The sequence below is a fragment of the Corvus kubaryi genome, unplaced genomic scaffold (genome assembly GCF_017639235.1).
Source record: "Corvus kubaryi isolate FWS band 111438036 unplaced genomic scaffold, C.kubaryi_AGA036_p1.0 76, whole genome shotgun sequence".
NCBI classification, from domain to species: domain Eukaryota; kingdom Metazoa; phylum Chordata; class Aves; order Passeriformes; family Corvidae; genus Corvus; species Corvus kubaryi.
The window spans coordinates 9855905-9869691 of NW_024582063.1; the positions used below are offsets into that span (position 1 = coordinate 9855905).

At 38.3% G+C, this 13787-nt stretch overlaps 1 protein-coding gene across 6 annotated transcripts in view; it reads right to left on the reverse strand.

Moving 5' to 3' along the window:
• Window positions 1-13787, reverse strand: part of HHAT (hedgehog acyltransferase) — a 151506-nt gene that overhangs the window by 119218 nt on the left and 18501 nt on the right. The window lies entirely within an intron of this gene.

Consider the following 13787-nt stretch of genomic DNA (forward strand, 5'->3'; position numbering starts at 1 on the left):
ATCTCTTTCCCCTTTTCTGCTCTGTACTGCACTAAAATGCAAGGGACTGCTGTGAATTCTCTCCATGATACAGAATCATCAAAAAAAACCCCTTATGTCTCCTTCAAATATAGAATATACCAAGAAGCAGACCTTGCAAGTGTGTTCCTCTCACATCGGTAAGGAAATTAACTTTGAGGCTTTCTGACATCAAGTACAAGTTAGACCACATTAAATTACAAGAACCATGTCTGAAATCTTCAGCCCTAACAACATACACTGACAGTAGCTGTCAGCATTTCTCCCCTTTTTCTGCTTCCTCCATTCCTAAGATAACTCAGGAGAGCCAAGCTCATGAACAATGTACTAACAAATCCTTGACTCTACAGGAAGGTATCTGCTATTTGAGACATTTACCTAATATATGGAGTATGTGCCAGCTTTATGGGACTATCCATAAAATCCCATATTAACTGTGTGCATAATGGCACAGTTGGGACGTGCAAGTGTCTTATTCCCAGGGCTGGACTTGCTCTGGAATGGGCTTACATTCCACACACACACAAAATATTTTGGCATATACCAAGCTCTTGAGCATTCTGTTCCAAAAAAACCTAATTGGTCATTTTGTGTACAACACAGTTTTATTTGAACAGTACTGCTTGCAGTGTGCTGCTTTCTAACTGAAAGAGCAAGAGATATCATCAGATAATTAATGGCATCCTGATAACAGCAGAGTGATAATGAGCTGCAGAAATTCTAGGACTTAAAAGGAAAGGAAAGTCCACTTGTTCAGTAGGGTAGAGAGGAGAGCAATGAATTTCTCACTGAAAAGCTGCCTTGCAACAGAAAAACATCCTGCCAGGAACATGTACTTTGTCATCCTTAAATCAGTATTTTTCACAACCCTTTCCTGAAATCATTCCACCTTTTATATTATTGTTATATTACTGTGCAATTAAACTGCAGGAAGTGCATCCAGTTATCTTTCTGCATTCCTCCTGCCTGGATACATACCGTATTTTGGCTCTCTCTCTTCACTAAAATACTCTGTGTGGTACAGACACCCTTCTGTACAGGAGCTGGACACAGTCTGTATGCACTCAGTATGTTTGTGCTGGGATGGGGAGAAGAAGAAATTTGCATAGTTTCTGAAGAGAGCTGTATGCTAAACAGCCCTCTTGCACATCTTCAACCAGGCTGATCTTTTCAAGCTCTCCCAGCTGTTCTCCATGGCAATCACCAAATCTGCTACGGGCTCTGATGGGACACACACCCCCCAAGCTTCTTGTGGACAGTGGAACATAAAAATATCACTACTTTTGCCACTGAACCAAAAGCCAAAGGACTTGGCATGAAAAGCATGAAAAGTGAACGGTGCTGCTAACTTGAGAGATCAGAGTTGAAGGAGATTGGGGTGGACAAAACTGAGGCAGACTAGGTTCAGACAGGGTGGGAAAACAAGGACATTTTGCTGTAGATGCCATGAGACGCCATCTTTTCCCTCATTTTTCACTCTTTCCAAAACATTACTTAAAAAAGCACATATGTTTATATAAAACTTAGATCTAAACCACTTGCTATTAGAAAAGTTTTTTAAGTTTATTTCATAGGGGCTGTAGCTATTGGATATTTCCTGGAAATATTTTTAATCAGTATTAAAAATAAACATGCATAGAACCAATTTATTAGAATAAATAGCAAGAAGGAAAAATTATCAGAGCCTCACTAGATATAATTCAGCGCACACAGACAGGGCCCATTATTCAGTTTGATTTTGTACTGATGCATTTCAAGAGTCTACCCCAGATCCTGAATTCTAAACAATGTAAGCAGTCATTTAAGATATAACTACACTATGACCAACAGAATTTTGAGATTATACAGCATCATCTGAGTGTGCAGCTAGATCTTAAAGACACCTCAAGACAGAACCATCGATTAGTTCCAAAAGCAAGTATATTAAGGCTGAACAAGTTCAAATTGTAAATGGGAGAAATCGTTGCATTACTTAAGGCTATGGATATTGTCTACAGACACCTGGGATAATGAATACAAACATTGTGCAAGGCAAAGCACTGAAAGAAAGAATTATGGGAGACTGGTTTTGACAAAACACTACCACAGACGCTTTTGACTGTTCTTCTTGTTCATACTTAAATACATACTGCAGTTAAGTTGACAAGTAAAGTGAAAATACAGTGAAGCAGCAATGGAAACAGATCTAGTAGATGCAATTAATCCCTCCATTCTCAGATGGAAATGTTAAAAAGGAGTAAAGAGGGTTTGTATAGCAGGGTTAAGGCTGCACCTTGGGGGTGAAATAAGCAACTTCATTAAATGAGAAAAGAACAAATAATCACACTATATTTGCACTAAAAATTTCATAGTGATCCCTTCAACATCAGAGGACTCCACGCATCAGACATGGCAGTGTCCCCCACAATCAGCACAGAATTAGACCTGCCATATGCACACTAACAGGACTATCTACTGCCTATAAAATATGTCCATATTTACTTAATATTACAACAAAGTTTATAATCAACTTCACACAGCTTGTTAAATCCTGAAGTTCCCTGCAAAATACAGAATTTGGCTGCTAGTTCTTGCAATTTAGGGTGCCTCGGTTACGTAAGTTTCAGAAATCCTATAATGAGCATAATTTTTCAAAATAAACATTTTTATTTAAATCTAAAATAACACGAGAAAGGATATCCACAGCAATATGAGTAAAGAATTATTTTCCAGTTAAATTCTCTATACTGCTCAAATGTCAATAGGCATACAGTATTTCAAATTTTGGAGAAGTAAGTAAAATCTAGTTTATCAAAATAGCAATAGCCTTGGAAGAGAGCAAAATCTTAACTAGCCAAAGGAACAATAAAGAGGAGATATATTTAACCTGAATTTCATAAGCATGTTACACAGTGCAGACAATTTGATAGAATTTTCTTTATAAAAGCATCCCTAATTCTGCTCCTCTGAAGGATAGTTTTGAATCACAGTTCTGTACACAACTTTCATGCTTTTATTAAGCATGGAAGGTCTAGTTTGATATGATTCAACAAAACATTACACATACAATCCCTCGTAATCAACCTTGTCTTTTCCCAGTACATCAGCTACAGATTGGTGACCAATAATATACATACACTAAACCAACAAAGACCTTACCATCTTCGAAAACATACCTGCAGGAGAAAGACGTATGACTGCAGGCAGAGGTTTCAAAATTATTTCAGACATACGGTTTCTGCTCTGGAAGCTAAATGCATAATGCAACAATATATCTCCAAATTTTCATTCAGAACAAAGATGATGGGAGAAAATCTAAAAATTGTAAGCACATTGCATCCAGTGGATTGTTTATAATCCCAATTTCCAAAAAGCTGTGCCCTCCTTTAACTGAAGTCTAAATGCTGGTTCCTCAACAGAGGAATTGTGTGAGCCTTTAGTACACAGCTTTTATATTCAATCAAGTTATGCCAGCCTATGGTATTTAAGGACTTGACTCCACAGACGCCTAGATGAAAACTGCTACACATTAGCTGTGTTAGAGACTACAATTCACAACTCCAGTATGATGGCTAAAGGACCCTGATCTCACAAGGTCTTATTGTGAGATCTTGTCCCCACAGATTTACAATGATATAAAAAAATGCAAGGACTGAGTCCATGCCAAGATCATAAGAATCAACTTAAAGTTAAGCCAGCTACTAGAGCCATATTTTATGAAACTAATTGCAATAATTTGAATTGCCCAACTCTGATTTCGTGCATCCATATTTTTAAGCTGTGTGCTGAAGAGAAAACAAGTACAGCTTATTTTTTCTGTCAGTTCCCCCCACAACTGCTGGGCTGCACACTATTCCTGAAGACAAAGTACAGCATATCATGCAATGTGCAGCATAATCTGGGAAGCATCTGGCTAACCATGGACCGCAGAAAGATGCTCACTGCAGTCAGTACAAGGCCACTCAAAATAAAGTAGTGGCCTGGTTCTTACTTTGGGGCCTACCTTCAGGGGAGTAGACCTATGTAGATAGTTTGCCATTTGTTAAAAAAAAAAAAAAATTAGAAATGTAGATGGAAACAGGCAAATGTGACACTGTGTACCCAGAGACTGCATTGCATTGTAGACAGAAATATCCCAGACACCTTAAAAACAGTCATGCTGCCACTGAACACAAACACTTCTAAACGCAGAAAGGAATGGTGCAATTTCTATAAGCAGGACAGGACTTTGCTGGAGCAAACAATATAATTGCACTTAAATCTCTTCAAATCAGCCCAGCTGTCATTTATGGCAGTGATGAAATCCAACAAGTGGGTTATTTATTACAGCTTCAGTACTCTAGGTATTCAACATTTCTTTAAAAAAAGCACTGTAGGTGCAGCAATGTTTCAACAACAAGTCTTGGCCCTTCCTCTTAAAATGTGGCTTAACTTGACACTAGAAAGTCAAACTCATTCCCTTATCCTCAGAGTAGCCTGTCCCATTTAACTGCAGAAGTGTTTGCAAGACTAGCACTTCCATCAGCTGTCTTTGCAAATAAATGTGGCATTTAGCCAGTGAGCTGCTGACCGAGAGTTTCTCCCACACCAGAATATTTTGCACTGGAGACTGAGGAGTCATTGAACGACAGCTGCTTTCGCTGACACAGCACTCAAGTTGCTTCATTCTTCCTCTTTCTCAAGCCATATCTTACAGCAGGGATGCCAAAAAGACTCTGTAAAAAGAATTCCCCTTTTTTCCCAGAACTACTTTTCTGGATTCTCCTATATCTGCTCATATTTTTTCCAATGCTCCCTGTGGCAGCCTCCCTAGCAGGCAATCCCTTAAAGATGAATGCTTCCAAATTTCAAATAATTACAAGTGTGCAATGTGAATCTGAAACAATTTTAGAGTCTTGTCTGAAGAATTAGATTACTACCAGGAAAGCAGATAGCAAAGTCATTATATGCAGGTTTTGTAAGTGCTATTATTTAACATCTCAATGAGCTACATGGCTTGCATTCATTCAGTTTTCTCCAAGTTTGCTATGAAGGTGTAGGTTTGAGGTAAAGCTTGTCTCTTCAGTGACAATCAGCACAATTCTTCTAAACGACGTAACTGCCTTCATACTTGAATGCACTATTTAGAAAGCTGATGCACGACTTCAAACAGAAAAACAACAATTAAATTGTCACAGCACATTTTGCAGTAGAGTTAAACACAGTAAGCAAACTGAAAATATTCACTTAAACTGTGAATATTGTGTTGCAGTACTAGTTCTTCAAATGAAGAGTGAGAGATGCCTGATGAAAAATGCAACCCAGTCCAACATAACAATCTGTTTGGATTTATCTATTACCTAAACTATAGAATAGACTTTTGGGCACCAAGCCTTTAAAGTCACATTTTAACATTTTTCTGTAGACTCTTTTGCCATATACAAGTATGTTTTTGGAGCTCTCATTTTTGAGATCAGCCTATTTGTGCAAGACACTTGCTGAATTCCACCCACATACAGATTTTAGTCTGCCCACTGATATGGTAGTGGAATTGGGAACAAATGCATATATGGAGCTCTTTTGGCATTCCTATTATTTGGCAAATCCTATCATTTCCTATGCATCTCCATTCTTACCATGCAACATAGAAAAAAAAAAAATCATGGCTCAATCCAATGATAAAAATTCCTGTTTAAATGAATTCAATGTTCTTTTAAACATAAAGATCTTAAGAAGCCTAGATCTCAAGCTTCAATGGACTCTTTTGTTTGCAAGCTTTGACTTTAACCATCTGCAATGCAGTAAATTAGTAGTAGTTTGCTTTTATTCAATATAAAAATGCAGCTAAGAGTAAAAATAAAAATCTATGCTATTTGAAAGAAAAAATATGAAGACTGTCAAATGCTTTCATATCATATCTTTGACAAACAATTTCTTGTTACAGCAATAATAAGCAGAACTTGTATATACATGAAGATATCTTTATCATTCTCTGACACTTGCTTAAGGACACTGGAATTTTAACACTTCATTCTTAGATAAAACACTTTGAATCTCTGTTGTGTTTCTTCCTAGAATGATTCAGCAGCACACCAACTTGCCGTTTGGTTTCTTCCATTATTAGAATAACCAAAGCTGCCACTGTGTGCTGCCTGTGCTGGAGGCCTCCATACAGAGGTTCCTGCTGAGTGCTGTTAGTGCTCTGCAGCACCAATATGGCCAATGCACAAACATTCACCTTACTTCACAGAAAGAGTCCTCTGTAAATGTGTGATGGCTTTAAGGTAAAGCCATCAACATTTTATTTGGGAAGTATTTGCTGCATAGCATCACAAGGAGAAGCTAGGGCTTCCTGTACTCATGAGAATGATGGAAATCCACAGTGAAGTTCTGACCCCATCAAAATCAGCACAAAACCCTCACTGATTTCACAGGAAGCAGAAATATACCTGGACTGACTCTGGACAGTCTGTATAACACAAGATACAGTCCAATTTTGGTGTGCATTTTGTTAGGCACACTTTCCTCTCCAAGTAGAAACTATTAGTAAGTCTCAAAGCTTCATCTTTACAGTTTCAGTTATTAGCTGGGAACTCAGACTGGAGACCTACATAGTAAAAATAACCTACAATAAGACAGCCACAAGGAGAAAGCTCTTCTGAGGACCACAGAAAAACACAATGCTAGTGGTTTCCAGCCTACAAATTGAACCCATGACCTAACATGTTTTGTTGTTTTATTTCAGTTTAAATGCCAAACTTGTATTATATCAGAAAGCCTGAGAAAATTTTTAATGATTCTAGGCAGTGACTCCTCCTCACCCCTGTAATCTCCTGGACAGAAAGAGAAGCAGAACATTCAGCAGGCATCAGCCATTGCCAGTGTTTATGTAAACAGCGCACAAGTCTGTCTACTTGGGAAGCTTTAAAATAACAAATTTGTTCTGTTTCTCACATATCCAATCATTGGATCTTGGTGATACGGCTCAGCAGACACTTTTCTAAGAAGAGAAGTCTCATTTGTATTCTGTTAATCTCTCCTACAACCCTTCAGAAGAAATATTACTTTAATTTTATACCTTCACCAATTCTTCAAAAGCCTGTGGTAGCTCATGGAGAGTGGATGAAACCTAACGCCCATTAGTGGCAAACTCCCATAGGGAAAGTTCTCCCTCAGCCTTTGTCACGTAAGACTCCTGCACCGCAGCATGATTGTCCAATTACTGTGAGATCTCTATCCTCACTGCAAACAGAGAAAACAAGTTTATTAACAGCCATTACTCATTTTCTACAGTAGTTGTGAGCAGGCAGAGGGCTGCTTGCCAAATGTGAGCAGCAGTAATAGTTTGTATCCACGCAGAGCTCATATCAAATACAGTGAAGAATGGGCTTCACAGGTGAAGAGCAAGACGTGGGCTTAGCTTGATTGTTAAAAATCCCAGCAATTTCAAATTACAGTAACAATGCAGCCATTACATAAATAAATTCCCAATAATTATGAAATTTAGACCTGAGAATGATTAGGGTGCCTTATTATTGCAACTCTTTTTACACTCCAAAGTAACGTTTTTTTTTTTTTTTCTCCCTATTGAAGAGATTTAAGGAGCCTTTCAAAGCTTTAATACAACCAGCAAATTGAACTGTACAGTAGGTAACTGCAGCATACACTAATTTAGCTGACGTCAGAAGCAGTTAAATCTTTTGTCTCCATCAGTGAGAGAATGGCTAAACAGTCCAGAACTTTCATATATTCAGGTGACATCCTAGCTGGAAACATCACAGATCAATACTCAGCTTTAAGCATCACCACAGTTAACAAAAAATACAGTAAATCAGGGAGACTTATTTTTCAACTTTAAAACAAGTTATTCCACTACTAAAAATATGCACTAATTCTGCAATTAAATAGCCAAGTTTTAGGCAAGAAGTTGAAGTATTCAGATACTGGCAAGCATATGCAATATTTAAAAGTTACTTACAACTCCACAGCCTTTCTAAGGAGAACTCTCCTTGACTCCAGCTGTTGCTCCACACAGTAGCTGTGTATTTACCACCAAATCATCCTGCTTAGGAATACCACAGGAGCTGTAGGGGGCAAGGACATACAGGGACACCTGCCTTACATTCAACTTTACCCATCAACAGAAGGAAGAAGAGTACTTTCCCTTCCAAGACTCACACTCAGCATCCTCAAAGACCACGTAAAAATCTTCTCAAGAATGAAAACTTAATATTCTTTAAGTGTTTTAAAGCACATCACCTACCTCTCCAAGCACACAAGCTTTCCATGACACAACTGGTCTTGTGCATGTTATTTTTACTACTGATTTGGGATCTGATCCAGTGCACTTTTATGGACAGGACAAGAAACATAATCTTATGACTTCACAGTGTTAAAGTCTGCAGACAAGGGCTTCTGCACACTTTGGCAATAATCTCAACTTTCAATAAAATTTTCCTTTACTCATCAGCACCAGGCTGTTTCAACACTGTGGGCATAACCATATTTAGTTCAAATATCCTTTCAAATAATCTTCTTTCATATTTAAGATATCACCTCTAAAACAAAGTAGGGAAAAGATGCCTTTTGATTTTGAAATAGAAATGCTGCAGCATTAACATTTTTTAAGTCTAAAACCAGTGAGAAGCTAGGTAATTAAAAGACCTTTATTCTACCTGATACACTGTCTACAACATACTGGACAACTTCTTTCTTTGAAAATATCAAAGGGTAGAAATATACCAGAAGAGGCAATCCTAAACTCTAGAGGAAAGGGAAATACACATAAGCATGTCCTTCCTTTTCTTGTCTCTCAGCTCCAGCTGCTCAGTACTTCCCATCACAAACATGGAATACAGTGCTTTCAAAAATGTAGCTGTCTAGAACTATAGGACAAATACAAAACAAGTCACATGGAAAATAATACCTGATCCTCTTGAAGCTGACTGGTAGGCCATCCATAGCACTGAAAATGGGATTCTCTGGTCATAGTACAAGTAGGCGTGTCCAGCACCCTTGGCTCTAATCCCCAGACAGACCCTCTCCCCAGGCACAGAACCTCAGAGGAGGTCTTCCTACAGCTTTGGAAAGCAGCTGCTGCAACCCTTTCCACAGCAATGTAAGCAGCAGGTGTGAGCCACAGATCTGGCTGTGCCATTCAAATTTCTAACAGGCTTTGGGTAATTCAGGCTGAATCCCTCTTTCCATCTGCCATGGAGATGTGGAGTTTCTTTTCACTGCCTGCCTCTCTGTCCCTCATGCAAATTTTTCAAGGTTTGGTAACTTAACTGCTCCTGAGGATACCTGCCATGTAAATAAGTTTAACCTATCATCCTTCCTTTTTGCCCTACAATTACCTCCAAATGATAGGTTGCACGACAGCAATTTGCTGTTACTACTAACATGTAATCACAGATCTAAACTCATAGGAAGGAGAAATTTAGGGAGAAAAATCTGCTATCTCCAATTTCAGACTATCCATCAGCCTATCCAGAAACACCACAACAAAAGAGCACTACAAGACCCAAAGAGAAAGAGCAAGCCTTTCACCATTTGTTAGAACACAAGCCACTAAACATGCAAAGGCACATTATTCTGAGCCCAGAGGCAGAGATCTCATCCTGACTACACGGCTCTGCAGCACAGCTACAGTTGCTATTGTTACACACAATTATGTTTGTGTTCACTTGTGCCAAACATCGGCTATTTGGGAATGTAAGGAGGCAAGCTTCCCAAGTCAAGCACTGACAGAAACTCCACTTCTGATCTTATTTAAATTTCCTTAATGGTATTTTACAAAGCCTTTCAGCATCTTACTTGTCTTGATATATTTAACAGGCTAATTCCCCAAATGATTTATTCCACTACAAAAAATCAGAAGCCCAAAGAACAGAAAGTACGTGTCAAACTGGTTGAGACAATAAGAAGCACAGGCGAAAATGTACTTAAGTAATTACTTTACCTCTACAGGTCAGGAAGTACGTTTTCCTTGCTTAAAAATCTATTCCAGTCCTCACCATAAACTAATAGGCAATTAAACAACACTATCAAGAGTTTAAGACAGAAATAAAAGATGGTACGTTTTTGCAGGCTAGTCATCACTCCAGAATTATTGCATGTGGTCACAGTGATCTCTTGTGCTCACACTCACTCCTAACATGAGTATCAGACTCGTCTTTTCCCAAAAAAGTCCAAAACAAAGGGGGAAAAAAAACCCTGGCACAGTCCTTTTTGATAGACGCACAAAAGGAATTATTTCCAGAAGGAGGACGGTTTCAGGAACAACAGTAAAAGTAGGTAAAAGGTACCAGGATGAGGAAGAAACAAATGCAAATAAATTTACATTTTCATCTGTAGATTTATTTTTTATGGCATCATTATAGACAAAAATGTAATTAGCCCACAGCAGACTCTAATCCATAATTTGAAACAATTCACTGAGACCTTGCACATAGACCATGGTTTTTCATGTCAGGCAAATAATCTTTAGCAATAACAAGGCCAGTAAACTAAACTGAATTGCAGACAATTTCTTGCAAATCATAACCCAGATGCCATTTCTGGATGTCACTAAAACATCTGTGGCATTAATTTAATTCGTTCATATAGAAGCATGTGTGGCTGTACATGCAAAATACAGCCCTCCTAGTCCACTCCTTAGCATGCAAGAAAATTGGGGTTGCCTCATGTCACACTCTTGTCTGCCAAGAATCAGGGTGTTAAATACAGAGTGGAATCTAGAACTTAAATCATGGTATTTGAAAATGATCAGATCTTTATCACTGCATTTTTTAATTTCCTCTGGTAGCATTTCTTCAACTCCATTTTCTTTATTCTAGATGAAATACTGTTTACAGGGAAAATCTACCTTTCAGATGCTACTTCTGCCCACCTTCTTAAAAAGCCTCTACTCTTACTGTGACTAACCTATATTAAACATACATCAAGTTTTAGCACCATTTGTCCCCAACACACTTGTCTGCAAACCATCTTGGGATATTTGAGAATGACAAGACTTCAAGGTGGAAAGACACAGAAGAAGTCATAAAATCACAGAACTGTTTGGGTGCCTTTTAATGATAATCTAGTTTCAATGTCCCTGACACATGTAGGGACAACTCTCACTAGACCAGGTTGATCAGGACTCCATCCAACCTGGCCTTGAACACTTCCAGGGACAGGGCATCCAAAACTTCTCAGGGTAACATGTTCCAATGCCTCACCATTGTCTGACTGAAGAATTGCTTCTTAGAATCTATTCTAAATCTCTCCTCTTTCACTTTAAAACCACTTCCCCTTGTCTTATCACTATCTGCCTCCAAAAAAGGTGTGTCTCTCATTTTTATAAGCCCCCTTTAGGTACCGGAAGGCTGCAATGAGGCCTCCCTGGAGCCTTCACTTCTCCAGGCTGAACCCAACTCTCTCAAACCATCTGCATAGGAGACGTGCTCCAGCGCTCTGAACATCACCAAGGTGTTGTGCTTCTGCATATTTCAGATCTGTGACCAGAAAAAACTGGAGACTTTATGTCATGCTGTTCCCACAGCATGGCAAAACATATCCAACCAATATGCCCAACATTTTTGTTACCAAGTCACACTCAGTATAAAAAAAAAACCAAAAATGGAAGCATGATTTTTTTCCATGAACAGCAGCTGAGCTAACTGTTGTCCTAATTTACAAACTGACAAGTTCCTCTGTAGAATACATTGCCAAGATAATTTACCAATATGTTAAAATTGACATAGGATTTAGTTATGTACTATCTTTTATTTCCGTAGTTTCCAAACCATTACTCCTCCATAGGATGTTTTTCCATAGTCAAGTTTCAATTTTCAAGTTCCAGTAGTAACACAACTTCTTCTAGTTGCACTACACAATTCATCCCCCCACATGAAAAGTTGTATGGCAAGCATCAGCCTTGACTGATTCTTTCAAAGCATAAGTTTCCAACAACATTGGCTCTCTCCCACAATTCATTACCTTGCTTTTAACCTTGGTGACAAAAACTAAGTTTTAATTCCTCATGGCTTAAGGTAAAGCAGACATTAAAAACAAAGATGGTGTGCCACTGAACTGCTATCCTCTCTGGAAATCAGGAGCTCAGAGATACCTTTTCACAGCTATAACAAAGCCTTTGAATAGCAATGCATTTATAATGTATTTATTAGCTATGCAGCTGCATATTTAGCAAGCTAATGATATCCCGGTATAATGAAACCACAGTAACACATTCAACACCTGTATTTGTCTTGAGACAGCAAACAAGATTGATAATTTTTTGACTCTAGCGATTGCCTTGATTAAATGTGAATTAGGGAGAACCTACCATAGCTTGATAACTTTTTTAATTAAAGTCTTTTATTTTTAGGTTTGGATGGACACAATTTGGTTTATTGTTTCGTACCATAAACAGAGAGGCAGAATACTTGATTTGGTTTAACACCTGCTTTGCTTTTCAGCTCTAGAGAAACTTCAGACAACTTCAGACACACTGTGGTATTTTCTTACCTTCCTGACTGAAAGCTCTTCCACATGCTGTATCACAGTGAATTATGTCAGCATGTACTGACTAGAAGTGACAGGGATCTGGATGGGTCAGATCAAAAGCTTTGTTGTTATGCTCAAAGGACACCAGGTGGTGGTGTAAGGTTCCTTAGCAGCATATTTGCATTCCTTATATTGTGACATTCGTGTTGTCTCTCTCTCCGGGCTACCTTCTGTCCTTCAAAACATGCACTGCTAAAGGCTTTAAGACAAAAATAATAATACTGGGCCTTGGAAAGTCCAGCCAACATAATACCCTGTTTCTGACAGTATTCTCAAGTGGATACCAGCAAGAAGGGGAAGAGTAAGCCAAGCATAGACAACCACTTTTTTCTGAGCAGTATCCCTGATGCCAGACAGAAGGTAAGAATGGCGTAACTCCAAGGCATCTGGATCATTCCAACCCACTCCATTTCCCAACCTGGCCCTAAAGAGGTCTTTAAAGCTTTACCAGATTACCATTTAATAAAAACACTCTGGTACAAATCTCACTCTTACCAGTTTAAAACTAGACATAGCATTATTGATATTTAAATTAGACACTGATGGAGCTGTCAAGAACATTCCTGTTAAAACACTTGTTTCCACAAACTATCAAAATGCATTTAAAACTTAAGGGAAACACAGTCATGGTTAATAAGGCTTCACAACATGAGCCATTTACTTCCACCCTTTTTCAATTGTTTTATGCTAAACTCATAATTTGCTAACGTTTTTGTCCTGTTCAGTCCTACAGTTCAGAAACAAAGGCTATTCCTACTTCTAACACACCATTCCTATACAACACACCAATGCACCACATTAGACTGCAAAGCCTCTGGGTAGAGCATTTGAAGAGTTTAACTGTAAAGGCATAAGGACACCACAATTCAGGGCATTCACAATGCTCCTTAGATAACAGAGAATGACCCATAACACAGCAGCTACAGACAAATCTACTACTGAAGAGCCTTGAGAGCAAGAAATCAAGTCAGGTATATATTAACAGACTTTTTTCCACATTCAAAGCAAACAAATTCAATCTGTAAGATAACTTATTTCTTTATAGAATGAAAAAGTGTCAAGTGCTGATATTTACCTTTTGCCCAATTATTCAATTTATATCAAGCATTCACTCTCAGAAGTAATAAGTTTTCTACTTACATATTAGTTTCAATTTTCATACAAGAGGTATGAATACTTGAAGGAATGCCCAATTTTTTTACTGTGATACACCACACACATTTGCAGGTGCAGAGTACCTTTTCATGGCCTGTTACAACTGC